Source organism: Coregonus clupeaformis, chromosome 2 (genome assembly GCF_020615455.1).
Source record: "Coregonus clupeaformis isolate EN_2021a chromosome 2, ASM2061545v1, whole genome shotgun sequence".
Classification (NCBI taxonomy): Eukaryota; Metazoa; Chordata; class Actinopteri; order Salmoniformes; family Salmonidae; genus Coregonus; species Coregonus clupeaformis.
This window is the reverse complement of record NC_059193.1, coordinates 29947338-29965773: the sequence shown is the minus strand read 5'-3', so window position 1 is coordinate 29965773 and position 18436 is coordinate 29947338. Positions and strand designations below refer to the sequence as shown.

General features: G+C 42.6%; 1 long non-coding RNA gene across 1 annotated transcript; it reads right to left on the bottom strand.

The window, feature by feature from the left end:
* Positions 1-9847: 9847 nt before the first annotated feature.
* LOC121537073 lies at positions 9848-17565 on the bottom strand. The gene is made up of 3 exons (XR_005994941.2): positions 17448-17565; positions 11606-11727; positions 9848-10223 (listed from the first exon to the last, which is right to left on the bottom strand). It is a non-coding gene; the product is annotated as an uncharacterized LOC121537073 (long non-coding RNA).
* Positions 17566-18436: the final 871 nt, after the last annotated feature.

Genomic DNA, 18436 nt, shown 5'->3' with positions numbered 1-18436 from the left:
GTCACACTCCAAACTCCACTATGGCCAAGACCAAAGAGCTGTCAAAGGACACCAGAAACATAATTGTAGACCTGCACCAGGCTGGGAAGACTGAATCTGCAATAGGTAAGCAGCTTGGTTTGAAGAAATCAACTGTGGGAGCAATTATTAGGAAATGGAAGACATACAAGACCACTGATAATCTCCCTCGATCTGGGGCTCCATGAAAGATCTCACCCCGTGGGGTCAAAATGATCACAAGAACGGTGAGCAAAAATCCCAGAACCACACGGGGGGACCTAGTGAATGACCTGCAGAGAGCTGGGACCAAAGTAACAAAGCCTACCATCAGTTACACACTACGCCGCCAGGGACTCAAATCCTGCAGTGCCAGACGTGTCCCCCTGCTTAAGCCAGTACATGTCCAGGCCCGTCTGAAGTTTGCTAGAGTGCATTTGGATGATCCAGAAGAGGTTTGGGAGAATGTCATATGGTCAGATGAAACCAAAATAGAACTTTTTGGTAAAAACTCAACTCGTCGTGTTTGGAGGACAAAGAATGCTGAGTTGCATCCAAAGAACACCATACCTACTGTGAAGCATGGGGATGGAAACATCATGCTTTGGGACTGTTTTTCTGCAAAGGGACCAGGACGACTGATCCGTGTAAAGGAAAGAATGAATGGGGCCATGTATCATGAGATTTTTTGTGAAAACCTCCTTCCATCAGCAAGGGCATTGAAGATGAAACATGGCTGGGTCTTTCAGCATGACAATGATCCCAAACACACCGCCCGGGCAACGAAGGAGTGGCTTCGTAAGAAGCATTTCAAGGTCCTGGAGTGGCCTAGCCAGTCTCCAGATCTCAACCCCATAGAAAATCTTTGGAGGGAGTTGAAAGTCCGTGTTGCCCAGCGACAGCCCCAAAACATCACTGCTCTAGAGGAGATATGCATGGAGGAATGGGCCAAAATACCAGCAACAGTGTGTGAAAAACTTGTGAAGACTTACAGAAAACGTTTGACCTGTGTCATTGCCAACAAAGGGTATATAACAAAGTATTGAGAAACTTTTGTTATTGACCAAATACTGATTTTCCACAATAATTTTCAGATAAATTCATAAAAAATCCTACAATGTGATTTTCTGGATTTTTTTCTTCTAATTTTGTCTGTCATAGTTGATGTGTACCTATGATGAAAATTACAGGCCTCTCTCATCTTTTTAAGTGGGAGAACTTGCACAATTGGTGGCTGACTAAATACTTTCTTACCCCACTGTATACACAGCTATATATAACCATATACTGCCCTGACCAATCATCGCATGAATGCTACACACTCATAATATTCCATCTTGGCAACTGCTACTACTTCTCAGTGGGAGGGAATTCCTCCTGTAGAGAATAATAGCATTTTTCCGCTAGCTATGCTGCCGGTGGGACTGATGTACCACTGATGTCCTCGACCCGGGACGGGGGCCTATGTGACCCTGGCAGCGTGGCCCTGCAGGGCCCGGAGATAATATGACATGATGAATCTGGTCGAGTTACAAAAGCCAGCGGCCCCTGTCGGCCTTAGTCGTCGCCTGTCATCCACTGATCTGGTTCCATAATGTGTCTGGGAGACGCCACCAAGGGTCCCCCACGTCTTTTGCTTTGATGCTATGGGGGAGATGTTGAGAGCTGGGAGGGAGCGAGGGAGGGTTAGCGAAAGAGGGAGGGAAAAACAGAGATGGAGATGGAGATAGAGAGTTGATGGGCATGATGGGTATTATAATGCTATTATAAATGCTATTATCCAAACACACCAAGACAGTCATGAAGAGGGCACGACAAAGCCTATTCCCCTTAAGGAGACTGAAAAGATTCGGCATGGGTCCTCAGATCCTCAAAGAATTCTACAGCTGCACCATCGAGAGCATCCTGACTGGTTGCATCACCGCCTGGTATGGCAACTGCTTGGCCTCCGACCGCAAAGCACTACAGAGGGTAGTGCGTACAGCCCAGTACATCACTGGGGCCAAGCTTCCTGCCATCCAGGACCTCTATATACCAGGCGGTGTCAGAGGAAGGCCCTCAAAATTGTCAAAGACTCCAGCCACCCTAGTCATAGACTGTTCTCTCTGCTACCGCACGGCAAGCGGTACCAGAGTGCCAAGTCTAGGTCCAAAAGACTTCTCAACAGCTTCTACCCCCAAGCCATAAGACTCCTGAACAGCTAATCATGGCTTCCCGGACTATTTGCACTGCCCCCCCCCCACCCCATCTTTTTACGCTGCTGATACTCTGTTAATTATTTATGCATAGTCACTTTAATTCTAGCCACATGTACATATTACTTCAACTACCTCAACTAGCCGGTGCCCCCGCACATTGACTCTGCACCAGTACACCCCTGTATATATAGCCTCCCTACTGTTATTTTATTTTACTTCTGCTCTTTTTTTCTCAACACTTTTTTGTTGTTGTTTTATTTTACTTTTTTATAAAAAATAAATGCACTGTTGGTTAAGGGCTGTAAGTAAGCATTTCACTGTAATGTCTGCACCTGTTGTATTCAGCGCATGTGGCCAATACATTTAGATTAGATTAGATTTGATTTGAATACATGTAATTAATAAGTCATTATAAATACATATACATGTTTAATGCTTCTGCTATACAGTATTACCATTTACAAGACTGATACAGAATGCACCACAAACAATATTTGGCAGTAGCTGCAGGCTTCAAGAAAAGGGAAAGGTGAAACAATTATAGAAATGCATTATTCATTATTTAAACAAACACAAAGGTAGAGTGTGTAGAAGTCTTATCCAAATACAGACAACTTTGTAGTCCACAACAATATGTAATGCTTTGTGTAGGCATTTAATTTAATTGGAATAAACCTGGCTTTAGCTGTGGTAACAGTTAGCACTGTCAGATTAAAACTCTGCAATTCCCGATCCAAGGTTAATCTTTTGCAAATAACTGTGAAATTGCTTGGCACAAAGTCCTCCTCACACTCAATAAGCTTTAAAATGAGATGTCAAGTGTGTGAGCTATTCGGTTGTACCGAACACGGCTGGCTGAATTTATACCGGGATTCCTGAGAGGTCTGCCAGTTGGAAACTAAAAACATGCTTGAGATGGATAAATGAAGACCTGTCTCCCCCGAAAGCATGCTCACCTTGCGTATACACACACACACACACACACGCACACACCCACCCACCCACCCACACACAGACACACACACACTGTCATATTTACAATGTGTGATTTAGGTGAGCGGATGTATCTCCAGAACATTGTTATGTCAATCTGAAAAGTAGACGGCCAGATCATTAAATTATAGGGAATGGGGAATTGTTTTCCATACTTTCAGATACAGGACTGAAACAGATGCACCTAAATAACTCACAACATAAAATAGCCAGGCCTATACCAATTTCAGACTGTGGGAATACAATAGTCTACACCGTGTCAATATATAACATCTATGTATACTAGATTGCTGTGTATGAAATCTTTGGAGCCTATATCTCTATCTCCACATTGGGTTGTCTGTTAACTGGATAGGGTTAAGAAAGAAGGCAGGTGTTGAGAACTCATGCCAATGTTCCATCAGCAACCTAGCCAGATCCCGATGACTGCTTTGGACCTCTAGTGCTTTCCCAAATCACCAGTGAATATCGTACATTTACATTTAAGTCATTTAGCAGACGCTCTTATCCAGAGCGACTTACAGTTAATGAGTGCATACATTTTTTATACTGGCCCCCCATGGGAATCGAACCCACAACCCTGGCGTTGCAAACGCCATGCTCTACCAACTGAGCTACATCCCTGCCGGCCATTCCCTCCCCTACCCTGGACGACGCTGGGCCAATTGTGCGCCGCCCCATGGGTCGTAGAGGGGAGTCTTCCAGTTAAGGGTCTCTCAAGCACCTTGTTTGAATACATTTCATTCAAGAGTGACAGCATGTGTGATAACTTTGCAGCAGTTATTATTGGGAAAGTCCAAAGGAAAAGCAATAATTTGCGTGATTGAATAATGCTGCATTTGAAATGTAAGTTGCATTTGGATCTGGTTGACTTATGTATTTCAATGCAGGATTTCATGTTGTGTAAATTCCTTTTAAAATTGCATCTACTTTAAAATAAAGACCTATATGTGTAATGCATATGTTAATCAAAGGGCATAAAGGAAACATTTTAGGAACTCAAAATATCCGACATTTCAGTGACGAATGTTGGTTCTTTCTCATTGAAACAAAATGGCTACTCCTCTCCCACTCTCCAATGAATGCTGAAAGAAACCTCAAAACAAAACAGTCAAGAGGATAATCATTGATCTACATCTAAGCCGCGTTCAATCACACTTAAATGGGGCGGCTCTTCCTACCAGAGTATCCGGCAAAAACCTTTAAGTCGTCAGCTAATGCCCGGTTTAGTCCTCGAAACTCTGTCGCGCTACAACTTAATACCAGACGAGCTCACGCTGGGAGGCCAAGTCAGAATCAAGGCCCGAGTCCAGATGCCGAAAGCCGCTTTTGGTTCCCCATTTTGTTGCTCCCATTCTCTGTCCCGTGCTCAAACCCTGGGACAAAGTCCCCTGTCCTCCCCCGCCCATCGGCCTTATGGAGCCAAGCCTAATACAACCACTACCACACACAGGCCAACACTGAAAGATGACATTTCCTCACTCCCCCTGTCCCCCTGCCCTTGTCCGCCCACTCCACATCTCATAATCCAATCAGCAAGGCCTTAGCTTTTCTAATATAGTGGTGGTCTCACTCTAACTTTATCCCCGCAGCTGTGCCGGACTGCTCATTGGCAAGATTAGGGGCTCCTGCAACTCCTATGATCATGCATTTCAATATGAATGGGACCAATAAGGGGGTAGATTACGCCTTGGTTACTTTGGAAATCCCACGCCGTCCTTTGATGCCCCCGGGTTTGAACAGCGAGGTTGGAGCCCGCCTGGTCACATGGTGTGGCGGCACCGCCACCTGGCAACGCGTTGTTTGCTCATATGTGCTCATTAAACACGACACACTGGCACCAGGGCCAATAGTGGGCCGCCGTCGGGACCAGATGGCACAGCCGTCGTCGCCGCGCCTCGCCAGGTGGGGCTGTCGCTGCAAGAGAGCGGCTTGCTGAGCTGGGGTCCCACTGCGAATGGCCAGGCATGGGCAGGAGGGTGGGCAGAATATGGTGCCAAGCCAGGGAGTAAAGCAAACAATGCCACATTCCAGTCCTCTCTGGTCTCTCTCACACACACACAAACAGACATGCGTGTGAATATGCTTGCGCCAGTTTACACAAATATATAGACTCACACACATCCATAGACCACCTTATTCACATACAGCCACATGGACACACACAGACACATGCATTCTCATCAACACACACATAATGTACATATTCAGAAGTGTAACCACACACACAGACATCCATTCTCAGGTCCACTCGTTTTTCATTAGTCCCTGGGACCTGTGTCGTCTGCTCCACTGGCCCTCCTGACAACTCCAGGGGCCCATTGTGTGTGAAGTACTAGAGGTGATTAATATTTGTTTTTCCTCCTCTGTGGGAGAGGAAGACCCAGCTGATCCACTGTGACCCCTTTAATCCTTACTGGGTTGACGCAGTCTCTTTCGCTCCCTCTCTTGTTTTACCCTAGAGGGTAGGCTATGCTACCCCATGGTGGGTCTGGTTGTACTGCAGTTGGTGGGGAATGAGGACCAGAGCCATTTGCCGTCACTAAGTTAGAGCTCATGGCCCCGATGACAGCTTTCTTTATGAGGGCCAATGCTTTTATTCGGCCTATAGCTCTTCCGTGAAATGACACTTGTAAATAATGTTGTTAAGTATATACTGTAGCTTTAGCATATCACATAGCCTGACGTTCTGTGCCTTGATGTTCCCGTATGAAACAGACCAAAATAGATTGATTTGCCCATGCTCGCATTTGTGATCTTTGTTAAATGTCACTTCTCAATGAAAACGGCATGAGGCAGAGTTAAAAATGATCATTCCCTTTTTGTTAAATTAAATATTTAAAAGCAAATGCCACAATGTGAGAGACGGGGTGTTTGAAGGATTGACTGGCTTGCAGGATCTATCAAGGGCTTGGTCCTGTTGACAGATGAAATGCTCCCTTTGTGACCACACGGCTGTGATGGAAATGGCAGGTGCAGTATGTGTAGCCGGCACAAAAAAAACATTTCCAGCGTAGTATTTCAGTGATTGTAAAAACACAGCTGTTTTGGTCTTTGTGAACTCACTGCGGCACTTGGTTTCAAATTCTCTCCAGCTCCTTGTTGTCTTGTTGGCGTAGTCTCTAAACTCGCAAACATGGTCTCATGGACTTATCTCTTTATAACAACCTTTGGTTGGAAAACATGTCCAGGTCACTATTAACGCTCAACACTGTTGGGTGAAAGTTCTTAGCAACTGGTTCAGACCTCTTTCAAGGGTAACTGATAGCAATGGGAAACTGCTAGCCCATTTAATGCAGACACCTATAAACACAAGATACCAGCTGGAGAATATCTCCATCAAAGCTTGACCTGATGAGGGTCTTAGTGTGAGGATGTTGTAATTGAGGAGTCCCCTCGAAACGGGCATTACGTGATTATAATTAAGTTTGATAAATAAATAAAATTATAAAAGACAATTCTGTGTGCAGAAAGTGTACAAATCTCAAGTAGGGTTTACATGTTTGTGCAAAATGATTCATTGATCATACTTGATTCAAGCCAGTTTAATGGGTGATAGGTAAAACACGTTTTTCACATTTAATAAATAAGTTGATCATGTGATCATTGATGAGCCAATCAGAGGATAAGATGCTTGAGCGGAGGAATGTATTGTATTTCCAAAAAGTGTAGATTCATCCTCAAGCAAAGCACAGTTTATGGTAGTGAGGTTTTCAACCCATTATGTGTGTGTGTGTGTGTGTGCATTTGAGTGTGTGCATTTGTGTGTGTGTGTACAGAAGGAGCAGGCAGGGGTGCGGTGCCTGACACGGACCAGTCAGGTTTGTGTGGGAGGACGGGAGCTTTTAGCTCTCCATAAAGTTGTCTAATGAATGGCGCCACCCATCATAACGCCTCCACAAATTACCTTCCTCTCCAGCCAAACCCTGATTTCCTTTTACTGCCACTTTTCCTCTTCCCTGTCAACACTGGAAGGCGGCTCCATCTTTTTGGACTATCACTATACAAACCATCGATTTTCATTATGATACATTCGTTTTTCAGAATCAACTGTCATTACTGCATGATGGAGAAATGTGCACTGCACTCGCACAACCCTGTGGTTTAAATGCTTTTGTATCAGATGCGCCAACACAGAAACTATTAGCCCCTAAAGACAAAATGAGCGTTTAGTTATCTTCTTGAAGCTTCTAAATGAAATACAGGCAGTAAGTGTGTTTTTTTTCTCTCAGCATTTTGGTGTTATGTTTTTGTAAGCAAATCTCACAGTAAATTCAACATGCAGACACACCTGTACCCCCATTCAACCAGCTCAACATAACATACCTTTCTATGTACATCTATGACACATAGAAACATGTCAATGTGACTGGTGGCTGTGTAAATAAACAATAGGGCGAGGACCTAGCCCTGATGCGCACCACCACAGCGGAACAGTCACTTTCTTTCACTGAAACATCCATACCTGTTCAATGGTCTGGGTTTCAACCTGATGAATGACATCATAGCCTGCGGCGGCTCAGCACTGGACCATTTGTGAGGAGATAAGAGAGACTTCCTGGATTAGGGAGGTAGTTGAGGTACATCTCCAGAGAGCCTGTTTGTTTGGGTAAGGCAGCTCGTTCATTACTGCGAAAACTGTGGGAGGCTGGGAAGCCAAGCTGTCTCCCAGATAGTGCGGGAGCCACGCCAACATGTACTTAACCTGTCTGCAAATGCACCCACTTCCCATTGACGCCTCCGATGCATTATTGTGAGTTGTGCATTTGACATAATGCATTGAATTTAACAGCGTTTGGGAACTGTGTATGATCTAGGGCAGGAGTCCGCAATTACATTCAGCCGTGGGTCGATTTATTCTTGAGCGGATGGTCGGGGGGCCAGAACATAGTTATACATAATTTGGACACTGCAAATCCCAAACAGATAGTATTTGACAAAAAATATATATAATTTCAAACCTTGATTACAAAAAATAATCATTTTAAACCTTGATTACATTGAGATGCCATCACAAATGCCTCTCTATTTATGAGTGGGAATACTTGGGAGCAGATTTCCTAAGTAAAAATGTCCTGGTGATTTTATAGTATTTTTGTTATTTTTATTATTGTGGGATGCTCTGAGGTCAGACTCCTGCAGCCAGACATGCTTATCACAACACAAGATACTACATATGAGACAGATCATGCAGAGGCCTAACTTGAATAAAAGCACATAAATGGTTATGATCCATGAACATTTTGAAATCGTATTTCAGTAGAAAAAGGAAACATCATGGAACAAATATGACCCAGCAACCACATGTAAAGTATTATAACAAAGGCACATCATAGAGACAATAGAGTTACTGAAACATCATTATACGTATGCAGATGTAAAAGTAACTGCCAAAATAAAGGAAACACCAACATAAAGTGTCTTAATACAGCGTTGGGCCACAATGACCCAGAACAGCTTCAATGCACCTTGGCATAGATTCTACAATTGTCTGGAACTCGATAGGAGGGATGCAACACCATTCTTCCACAATAAATTCCATAATTTGGTGTTTTGTTGATGGTGGTGGAAAACGCTGTCTCAGGTGTCGTTCCAGAATCTCCCATTAGTGTTCAATTGGGTTGAGATCTGGTGACTGAGACAGCCATGGCATATGGTTCACAAAAGAATGGCCAAGATAATGGCATGCCCATCATTTTTATACATGACCCTAAGAATGATGGGATGTTCATTACTAAATTAACTCAGGAACCACGTGTGGAAGCACCTGCTTTCAATACACTTTGAACCCCTAATTTACTTAAATGCATTGAAATATCAATACTTATACAGATCCATAAACTGGTAGACTGATCAATAACTTGTGTTAGAAGGCACTCTTCCAGACACAGTGAATGCTGGTCTGCTGTTGTGTTGTGCTGTGCTGCGTCTGTGTAGGGCTTGCCCCAGTGGCTGTGAAGCGGGGAATTGGATGTAGTGTTGTTTGAGTCCCTGTTAATCCTCAACTGATGAATGGAATTCTTTCATCAGGGCACCGTGAGGGAGAGAGAAAGGGAGAGAGAGGGAGACAAAGAGAAAGAGAGAAACAGATACGTAGACAGACATACAGACAGAGCCCCCCACCCTGTCTACTCAAGAGACCAGCCAGTCTCCCGCCCCCCTCCGGCCAATGAGAGCCCAGCCCTGATGTCACCTGGCTCACCAGACTAATCCTAAATCTGCCTTCTAGATTAGCACTTTCCCATTCACAGCCACTTCAGCCCAAACCCGATAAATCCCGAGGTAAATGTTGGAGCTTCCGGTAAATGGGAGAGCACAGTGTTGTGGAGTAGATTAAGGAGAATGGGATAATATTTGCGAGTGTATCGCCACTGGTAATTAGGGTGAGGACAAACAGTAATAGCTGTATTTAGCTTTTTTCTCACCCAAGCCCAATGGCCGAGGCCCTGATCTGTTAGGCCTCTGAGGTCTGCCATATCTCGCCCAAATTAATCATTGAAAACGTGTCATTTTGGGTCCATCAGTAGTCATGTATTTTGATTTTGGTATAATCAATTGATCACACTTCCTAATTGATTAGGTATATACTCTATAATCAAATTTTTTCTTTTTGTATAAAAAATTATACAATCAACTGTAATTCCACAGATACATTTTTTTTTTTTTTTTTTTACATCTGAGACCTGATTTCAAAATAATGCATTGAATTTGTGTGGCTCTGAAAAGGATATCACAATTATAGAAATGCAACCCCCATCTGAAGAGTTAGTTTTCTAAGTTGTAGAAAACACCATAGCTAACACTTTAATAATACTGTAATAACACACTCTTGCTTTTAGAGATGGGTCATCATAACTGAGTACTGTAAGGCTCTCTCAACCCCTCATTTCATGTAATACAGTGTTGGATAATGGCTAGAGAGGCTGCCTCTCTACTGTAGATGGCACTGTTAACCTTGACTTGTTCTGACTGGCCACTGTTACAGGGGAAGTGGAAGAGGGAGCGAGAATCTGGTCCTCATTACCGCATCCAGCCCTAGAGGGAGAAATACATTAAAGTAATAAAGAATAATAATAATAATAACAAAGATTAGCTGCGTCATCACAGTTATGCTAACAGCACTAATAGAATTTGGAGGGGTCTAACGGCCGAAATAAATACCCGTCGGCTTCAATCACACAGACCACTATAGATAGCCGTTTTTTTCACGTGGGGAGTTTTCTTTTTCTCTTTTCCTTCCCCCATTTTTCACAGAAGAGACGGGAATAGGGGTGGGGGGTTTGGGGGTTAGGGACGGAGCGAAAAGCAAGTATGTTATTGTAACAGAGTTCATAGGGGAGTCAAGCGGAGGGCAGTGGGCCGATCGCACGCTACACTGTGATTCACAGAGGAGGCCTGAACACGAACCCTGGTCCCCACTCTTCAGAAAAAAACGTTAGTCAGCTTAGAGCTGAAGGATAATGGGAAGGAAAACTAAAAGGAAGTCGATCACCTCACGCTACCTCATGGAGTGTGGGCGATTCCATCCTCACACACTCATGCACGCACGCATGCACACACACAAACACCGACACACACACACATACACACAAACACCAGCATGACCACATTAAACAGACTTTGGAATGTAAATGTGTGTACCTCCAAGACATATGACATGCACTAATGGTCTGGTTACTCTATGTAAATTCTCCTAACCTTTGTTGTTAGTTCTCCAAACCTGCAATGTAAATTCTCATAACCTTTGTGGTTACGGTGCACAAAGCAGGACGTATGATACGTTACGTAAACCAATTTGTATGATACATTACTTAATTAAACTCGTATGATATTGTACGACCGGGTAAGACATATCATACTATCTGTTCTCCAAATCATATTATATTGTACGACCGCTATTCCATTCGGAATGTAACATATCATACTAAATCGACGGAGACACATGTACGTTCCAAATCATACCAATTGCCCTGAGACGACGTTGCACACACTTGCACACACACAGTGTCAAAGCAGACACAACATTTACCTCAGAGACTAAACCTGTTGAGTATAGCACAGGTGATGAAGAGACTATTTCTTATGATTGTGTTGCGTTGTCCAAACATAGCCGAAACAGACACTGACCAATACTCATTATATGACTGTGATCATTTTTGGGGGGATTGCAAATGACTGTGGGCATGGTTGGGCACATATTAAAACAATGACCTCTTAATTTCTTCATATTTATCATATGTTATGAGTATGCATTGTAGTATGTACTGTAGCCCCACCTGTATCCCAGAGAAAACCTGACTGAGTGATGAACCAGGCCTTCTTATGTCTTGTGACCTAGGTGAACCTTAACGAAACCTCTTTTCATGTTGCATGCAAACGGGGTGATGACTTCATACTCTGCTGGGATATTGCTTTACCTCCTAGAAAGGCCGGTTCTCCTGGGCCCTCAGTGTCAGCTCATGAATGAGTAGGGGCTTGGAGTCGTCACTGCATTCTTCTCCATATACTGAGGGTCAATGAGACGACTGGCCACCCCACCCTAATAAAAGACAGGTGTTGAGAGAGAGAGATAGGAGGGAGGAATGGAGCGAGAGAGAGAGAGCGAGAGAGTAACAAAAAAGGAGTATGGTCATTAGAATGACTTTATAATAAAGTGATGACTATCTGGCTCCATTTTCATGACTGGATTATGCAATTATGTATGATTAAGTATGTTTGAATAAAATATTTGAAAATGAAAACAGCACACAAGCCGGCAACAATGGGTGAAATCCATAATACTAAAACACAATGTACATAATGTTCTTATATATACTGAACAAAAATATAAACACAAAATGCAACAATTTCTAAGATTTTACTGAGTTACAGTTCATATAAGGAAATCAGTCAATTGAAATGAATTCATTATGCACTAATCTATGGATTACACATGACTGGGCAGGGGAGCCAGGCTCAGCCAATCAGAATGGTTTTTCCACACAAAATGGCTTTATTACAGACATAAATACTCCTCAGCATGCTGTTTAATCAGCTTCTTGATATGCCACCCCTGTCAGGTGGATGGATTATCTTGGCAAAGGAGAAATGCTCAGTAATTTTTGAGAAATCAACTTTTTGTGCATATGGAAAATGTCAGTGATATTTTATTTCAGCTCATGAAACATGGGACCAACACTTCATGTTGCGTTTATATTTTTGTTCAGTATAATTCACTATCCAATTACGTTTCAACACATAGCACGTCATGAAACATGATGAAGTTAACTTATTTTGCTCATTAGCTATTTACCTGAATTTAGCTGTAGGCCTAATATTGTCTGTCTAGCATTTGCTTTGGTCTGAATTACTAATCAAGTCCATACACCCTGTGTTTGATGAAAATGTTACCTATTCCCTAAGCACTTTCTCTCCCCCCAAATTAATTATGTTACAGCAACAAAGAAGACAAAAGGAAAAGAGAGTGAATGGGCGAAGATGAGTCAGACATTTTGTCATTTTTCTTCTTCTCTCAATCTGATATCATCCCCAGCTTTTTGGAGGGTTTCCCGTCCATATGACCAACCCCTGGCCTGAGCAAGTCTTTGTTTTCTTCCCAGGGAAGTAAAGACTGTAACTCAATGCGTTTGAAGGAGTGGGAATGAGTGGGCGTCCGTCGGGAGTGAAAGACAACGTGTTGCCCCCTCTGCGGTCATATGATGTGTTTTTCCAGCAAACCTAATCCCGTTTAGGAGAATAACATTGGGGAACATAACCTAACCTTAGCAGCAGACAGACAGTGTAGGCATACTGTAGTACGGGACACCGAAGGAGCCTGGACCAGCAAAGTATGTACATAGCAATTATATCTCTTACCGCGCAGCAGTCTTCATAGCTAAAACACACTCATAGGGTCACAGCCCATAGGGACGAGGTTTGCCCATTAAAACATAATCAGACAGCGCCGTTTATTTAAGAAGATATAGGATTCTCGCCGCTACTGTTGACTCTTCCTGTCACTGGAGAGCAAAGATAATCATTCAGAACCAAAGAGAAAATGAAAACAATAATCTCTGAAGAGTCAAATTATCACCACGGGTCAAGAGTTGTGTGTATGGACATACCTTTATTTGTTTGCCGAGGAAATTGGGATGTGAAACAAACGGGCCCGTCATGTTCAGTTCACTCTTGGCCCTTTTGAATGGAACTGAATGAACCCGAGGTCATACCACATGAGGCTGCTGAGGGGAGAACGGCTCATTATAATGGCCGGAATTTGGCGTATGGAATGGCATCAAACACCATGTGTTTAATGTATTTGATTCCATTCCACTAATTCCGCTCCAGCTATTACCATGAGCTCGTTCTCCCCCAATTAAGGTGCCACCAACCTCCTGTGGGTCATACTCAATTTATACTGCAAAAGTTGTTGCTTTTTCCTGAGTACAATCATGAACAATCATGAGATCCTCTTTCAAATTAGTAAGATGATTAAAACAATGAGTAATACAAATGTTCTAATCAAGAAATGTTGCCGTGGTTGCAGATCCTAGACAAGCAATAAACCTTTTTCCAAACTCTCATTTAGCTTTAACCCAACCCCATTTTATATTGACGAGTGACTCATATCAGAACTGTTTCTACTGAAACGGTCAGGAGACAGGCACATTTGTTTCTCACTCCTACTCTGATAAATCAACCAACAGGAAAGCCAAGCCCTGTAGAAGACCAGTGGTCCAAACCTTAGGACAGTCAATCACTGTGTACCGCCCTCCTTATTTAGAATACTTCAGATAACTGATTTGCTTTGTCTAATTGCCCTGTCAGTAAATCTGTGGCCGTCGATTTAGTCAACTGAGTCATTCACAAATCCAGGAATAAGTACAATTTTGATTAAAAATAATGGATACATTGATAACATCTGTATTTGCATGACAATATTTGATTAATAAAAATCAGACTGACTCTATGTCTCTAATATACTATGTTTAGTCCTCCCGGCTGTCTCGCCATTGGTCAAAAGGTTGATTAGACACCCCTATCCATCTACCCCAGAATCCCTGCCCCTCCCCCCACACGACATCAATCAGGTGTGTGTCTCACCGTGGACATTTTTTTAAACCTCTACCCAGTGACCCCCACTGACCTCTGGAGCCCTCTCTGTCACACTGTGTGATTGGACACAGGAGGAGGGCAGCAGGAAGCTGTGTGTGTGAGCATACACGTGTGTGTGTGTGTGCACAGACACGCGCTGCAGACACACATACAGGCAGGCACACATACACATACAAACACGCACGCACACACACACACAGTCTCATCATTCAAAGCATGCTTGGAGGAGGAAATAAAACTGCAAAAGTCTAATCCTTTTGAGACTTTCATTGTTTTCACTAGCCATGAGAAGTCAAGACATCCAAATGTCTAAAGAGTATTTATGCATAATAATAAAGGCCTACAGTATAATATACGGTACCTCGTCACTCTCACGTGGATCTTTTGACTGACTGTCAGCTGTCTCCATCAAGCTGGATCTGATTAGATTAGCATCTTTGACATGATGAAGCCAAAGACAAAACCGTGTTCAGAATAGCTCTCAGATACTGTAGCTTACCGCTATGTAATATATTGTTTTTGAAGTGAAGTATTCTAATTGAGCAGTGTACTTCTTTGTTGATTATTATTTATTTACTTGTATACGGTTTGTGCATACTGAATTCAATTAATTTTATTAAATAAACCAGAACCTAGTTTCAAATTCAAATATTACCGTTGTTTTTCACTGTTCTATCACTTGGCCAAGGGAATGGGGGCATTAAATGGCAGTTAATTTCTTTAATGCTTTATTATTCCAAGCACAAAACTGGCTCATTGCTAAATCTGAGAGCATATTCATAGGTTTAACGTACAGACATGCATTCTTAATACTCCAGGACTGGACAGAATGCAATCAGCTCATTAATACTGCGTACCATGCCTGTCTCCACCAGACACCACCATGAGACTTTTAATGAAGCACATTCAATTAACCCACAAAGAAGGGTTCAATGTGTGAGTGGAAGTGAGAGATGCAATAGTATTGCTGAGTTTACTAGTTCACTAATAATTTCAAGGGTATAATTTTCAATTTTATATTTGTCAGAAATCTTAAGGTGGGGGTGGTGGTCCTCCCCTAGAAATATAGCAGTAAAATATTACAGTAATTCAACACAATTATTTGTGGATATTTCTCTTTTCAAAGTGTTAGCCTTTTATTTTTTATTTTTGATGATATCCAATGTACTGTCATAAAAGCTGTCTGTGATTTCTTATTTTGCCCATTTGGGATCCATGAGGCACAGGGGAAAGCTGTGCTATTCTTTTCAACCAGAAAGGCACATAAGATGGATTTATAGTGAGTTTGTAGGGATGAAATACTGCACATTGCCATCAACTGTCTCCACCTCTAAGTGTTCACGGCCATTGTCACAATTGACAGTAGGGTTAGAGAGAGAGAGAGAGAGAGAGAGAGAGAGAGAGAGAGAGAGAGAGAGAGAGAGAGAGAGAGAGAGAGAGAGAGAGAGAGAGAGAGAGAGAGAGAGAGAGAAACCTAGCAAACATAGGTGAAATGACACCCCATTTGTGGTATAGCACATTGGAAACGCTCATAAAAGTGCAGTGTATCTTAGTTGACCCAGCATTGTTGCCATCTAATTTATACAGACATGCATAATTTGACCTTATTTAAAGTAATCAAAGTATACACCATTTGCTCTAAAGCATAATAGAAGTCCAATTAAACTTGAGGGTGAAAGGATGAAACTTAGCAGAGTTACACAGAAGCTATGAGCTGTTAGAAGAGGGAGAGATTTACAACAGTCCAAAACATAGCAAAGTGCTTGACACAATTAATGGACTGTATCATAAACATCTGGATACATTTACTGTCCAAGCTAGCTTTATAAAATCCACTTAAGCCATTTTTAGTGCTGTACTAAAAGCTCCTTTTAAGATGATAATGTATACCAAAATCAGTCAAAATTATACACTGACAAACACCAGTCCCAGCATGCTGTCATAACTGTGACACGTTTCTAAGCTACATATGTCATCTAATCAGAAACAGGACAGGAGCTTGACGCGGGATAAAAAGACATGGGGAATTTCGTTCGGCATATGTGTTTTTTCAAGCCTTAACATTACCCTCGTTCTTATCTCCATGAGATTCCTATCACTTGGGTTGAATAAATAACGTTAACCAGCTTTGAAAGCCAGGTTAGGGGTAGAAGACACATGTCTAAATACAGACCCGGTAACATTCAAGAGCAGGCAATGGGTAATGGTTGAGGGGTTGTTTCTAAATTATTAATGATTTTCCCCCCCTGTCATTTTGGACAGGGCTTTAGACGAGGGGGTGCCTTCTCTCCTGTTTGCGTGGCAGCAGCGCTAGCTCCTCAAACAGATTGCAATTTATTCCTCTGCAGTTTGTCCGTCAAGGCTCGCTCTGACAACATAATCCCAAACTAATCCGCCGTGTTCAGTTTTTCTTGTTGGCTCTCATGCAGCGCGCTCCACCAAATCCCGCTACCTGTCAGACGGGCGTCGCGCGGGGAGCCCAGACGAGCTGCCAGGCAGGCCCACTGCAGTGACTCCCGAGGGGGAAAGAGGGAGGGAGGGAGGGAGAGAGGAAGGCATGGTGCCTGGGTAGACTTAACCCCTGCCTCCCTCGCGGTAATCCACTGTAAACAGGCAGAGCCTTAGCAGGGCTAACTGCCCTAATCAAGCGCAGAGCGCGCCCAATCGCTATCATACACAGCACCCTGAGAACTAAAGATTTGAGCAGCCGTCCCAGCGTGTGTGTGTCCGTGAGTGAGCATGAGAGTGTGTGTTGGGGAGGTAGTTGGAAGGGATGGGGAGAGGGCCGCACTGACAGGTCCTAATCCCCAAGGAGAGCAAGAGGTGGCAGGGGAAAGCAGAGCTGGGTGTTCATACACCTGCCAACTGCTGCTGGAACTACTAGGGAATTGCAGGTGATTAACCTACCCAATAAAAACATATTTGTTGACAATGTAATGGGGAAAAGGGATTTCCTAAATATATTTAATTACACAATCATCTGAAATGTTGTCATCAGAGATACTTGTATTATTACTACTATTATTATTATTATTATTATTATTATTATTATTATTATTATTATTATTGCCCAGATTATATTTTATATGTTTAAAATATTTCACATATTTCCATTTTCACATTGATTTCATGCCAAATAAATAAATAAATAATGCAAGTACTCACTAATCATCCAGATGCATCGATTAAGGTTGAGGTATGCCTCGACAATTAGCAGAAAATTCCAACAAAGCACAGCACATCCCAAATGAGAAACCTGCAGTCAATACTCTAACCAGCCGCTGAGATCTAGCTATCTCCATTTAAATTTCCCTCACATCCTCCAAGAACATAAAAGGCCTGCCAATAGCCAAAGGCAGAGGAACTAGAACTAAGCCAACCCCCCAACTCTAAAAAACTTTTGAGAAACTTCTGAGTGGCCGTGTCATGACACAAGCAATAAAACGAATCTCCAGGGTAGGTGTTTTTTTCCTTATTTTTTACTCTTCCAAGTTGTAATGAACTGGTTAGGTAGGGTGTTGGAGGGTAAGAGGAGGGATTGAAGGAGAAAAAGTAAAACGCAGAGTCCCTTTTATTGATAAAGTAAAGATAAAGGCATTGATTTTGAAGTGAAGGGGTTGGTTTATCACTAGATAGCAAGGTAGCAAAGGGGGGCAGGGACCTTGATTAGTTCTCGTCAGTGGATGTCAGAGAGTCAGGTTGAGTGGACAACATCACCTTCAAATATACAGTCATTATGCAGTCATTAATAACTGCTAAGCGTCTAAACCATACAATTAGGAATTAGAATACTATAGTAATACTATAATTAGAATATTATATTATAGCAATATAATAGGATCTGTATGGCCTAAACCTTAGTTACTAGAGATAGTGCTCTCAACATGGCATGTTATGGTATTCTGTATGAGCTTCTTATTTCTCTGGGTACTGTAGTCTCCTTCTCAATTCGGTTGTTTGTTATTTTAACTTGCATTGGCATACTTAATCCATTTCAGAATCCCCCTTCTCCAAGACTGTGGAAAAGCTCTGAGCAAATATTTTTGCCACGTCAAAGCTCCCAAGAGTGTAGAGATGGACGGGAGGGGTGGTGGAACCGCAGGGAAACGCAAACATGACATGTCGCTGATAAGGGTCCTCCAGTGGGTTAACAC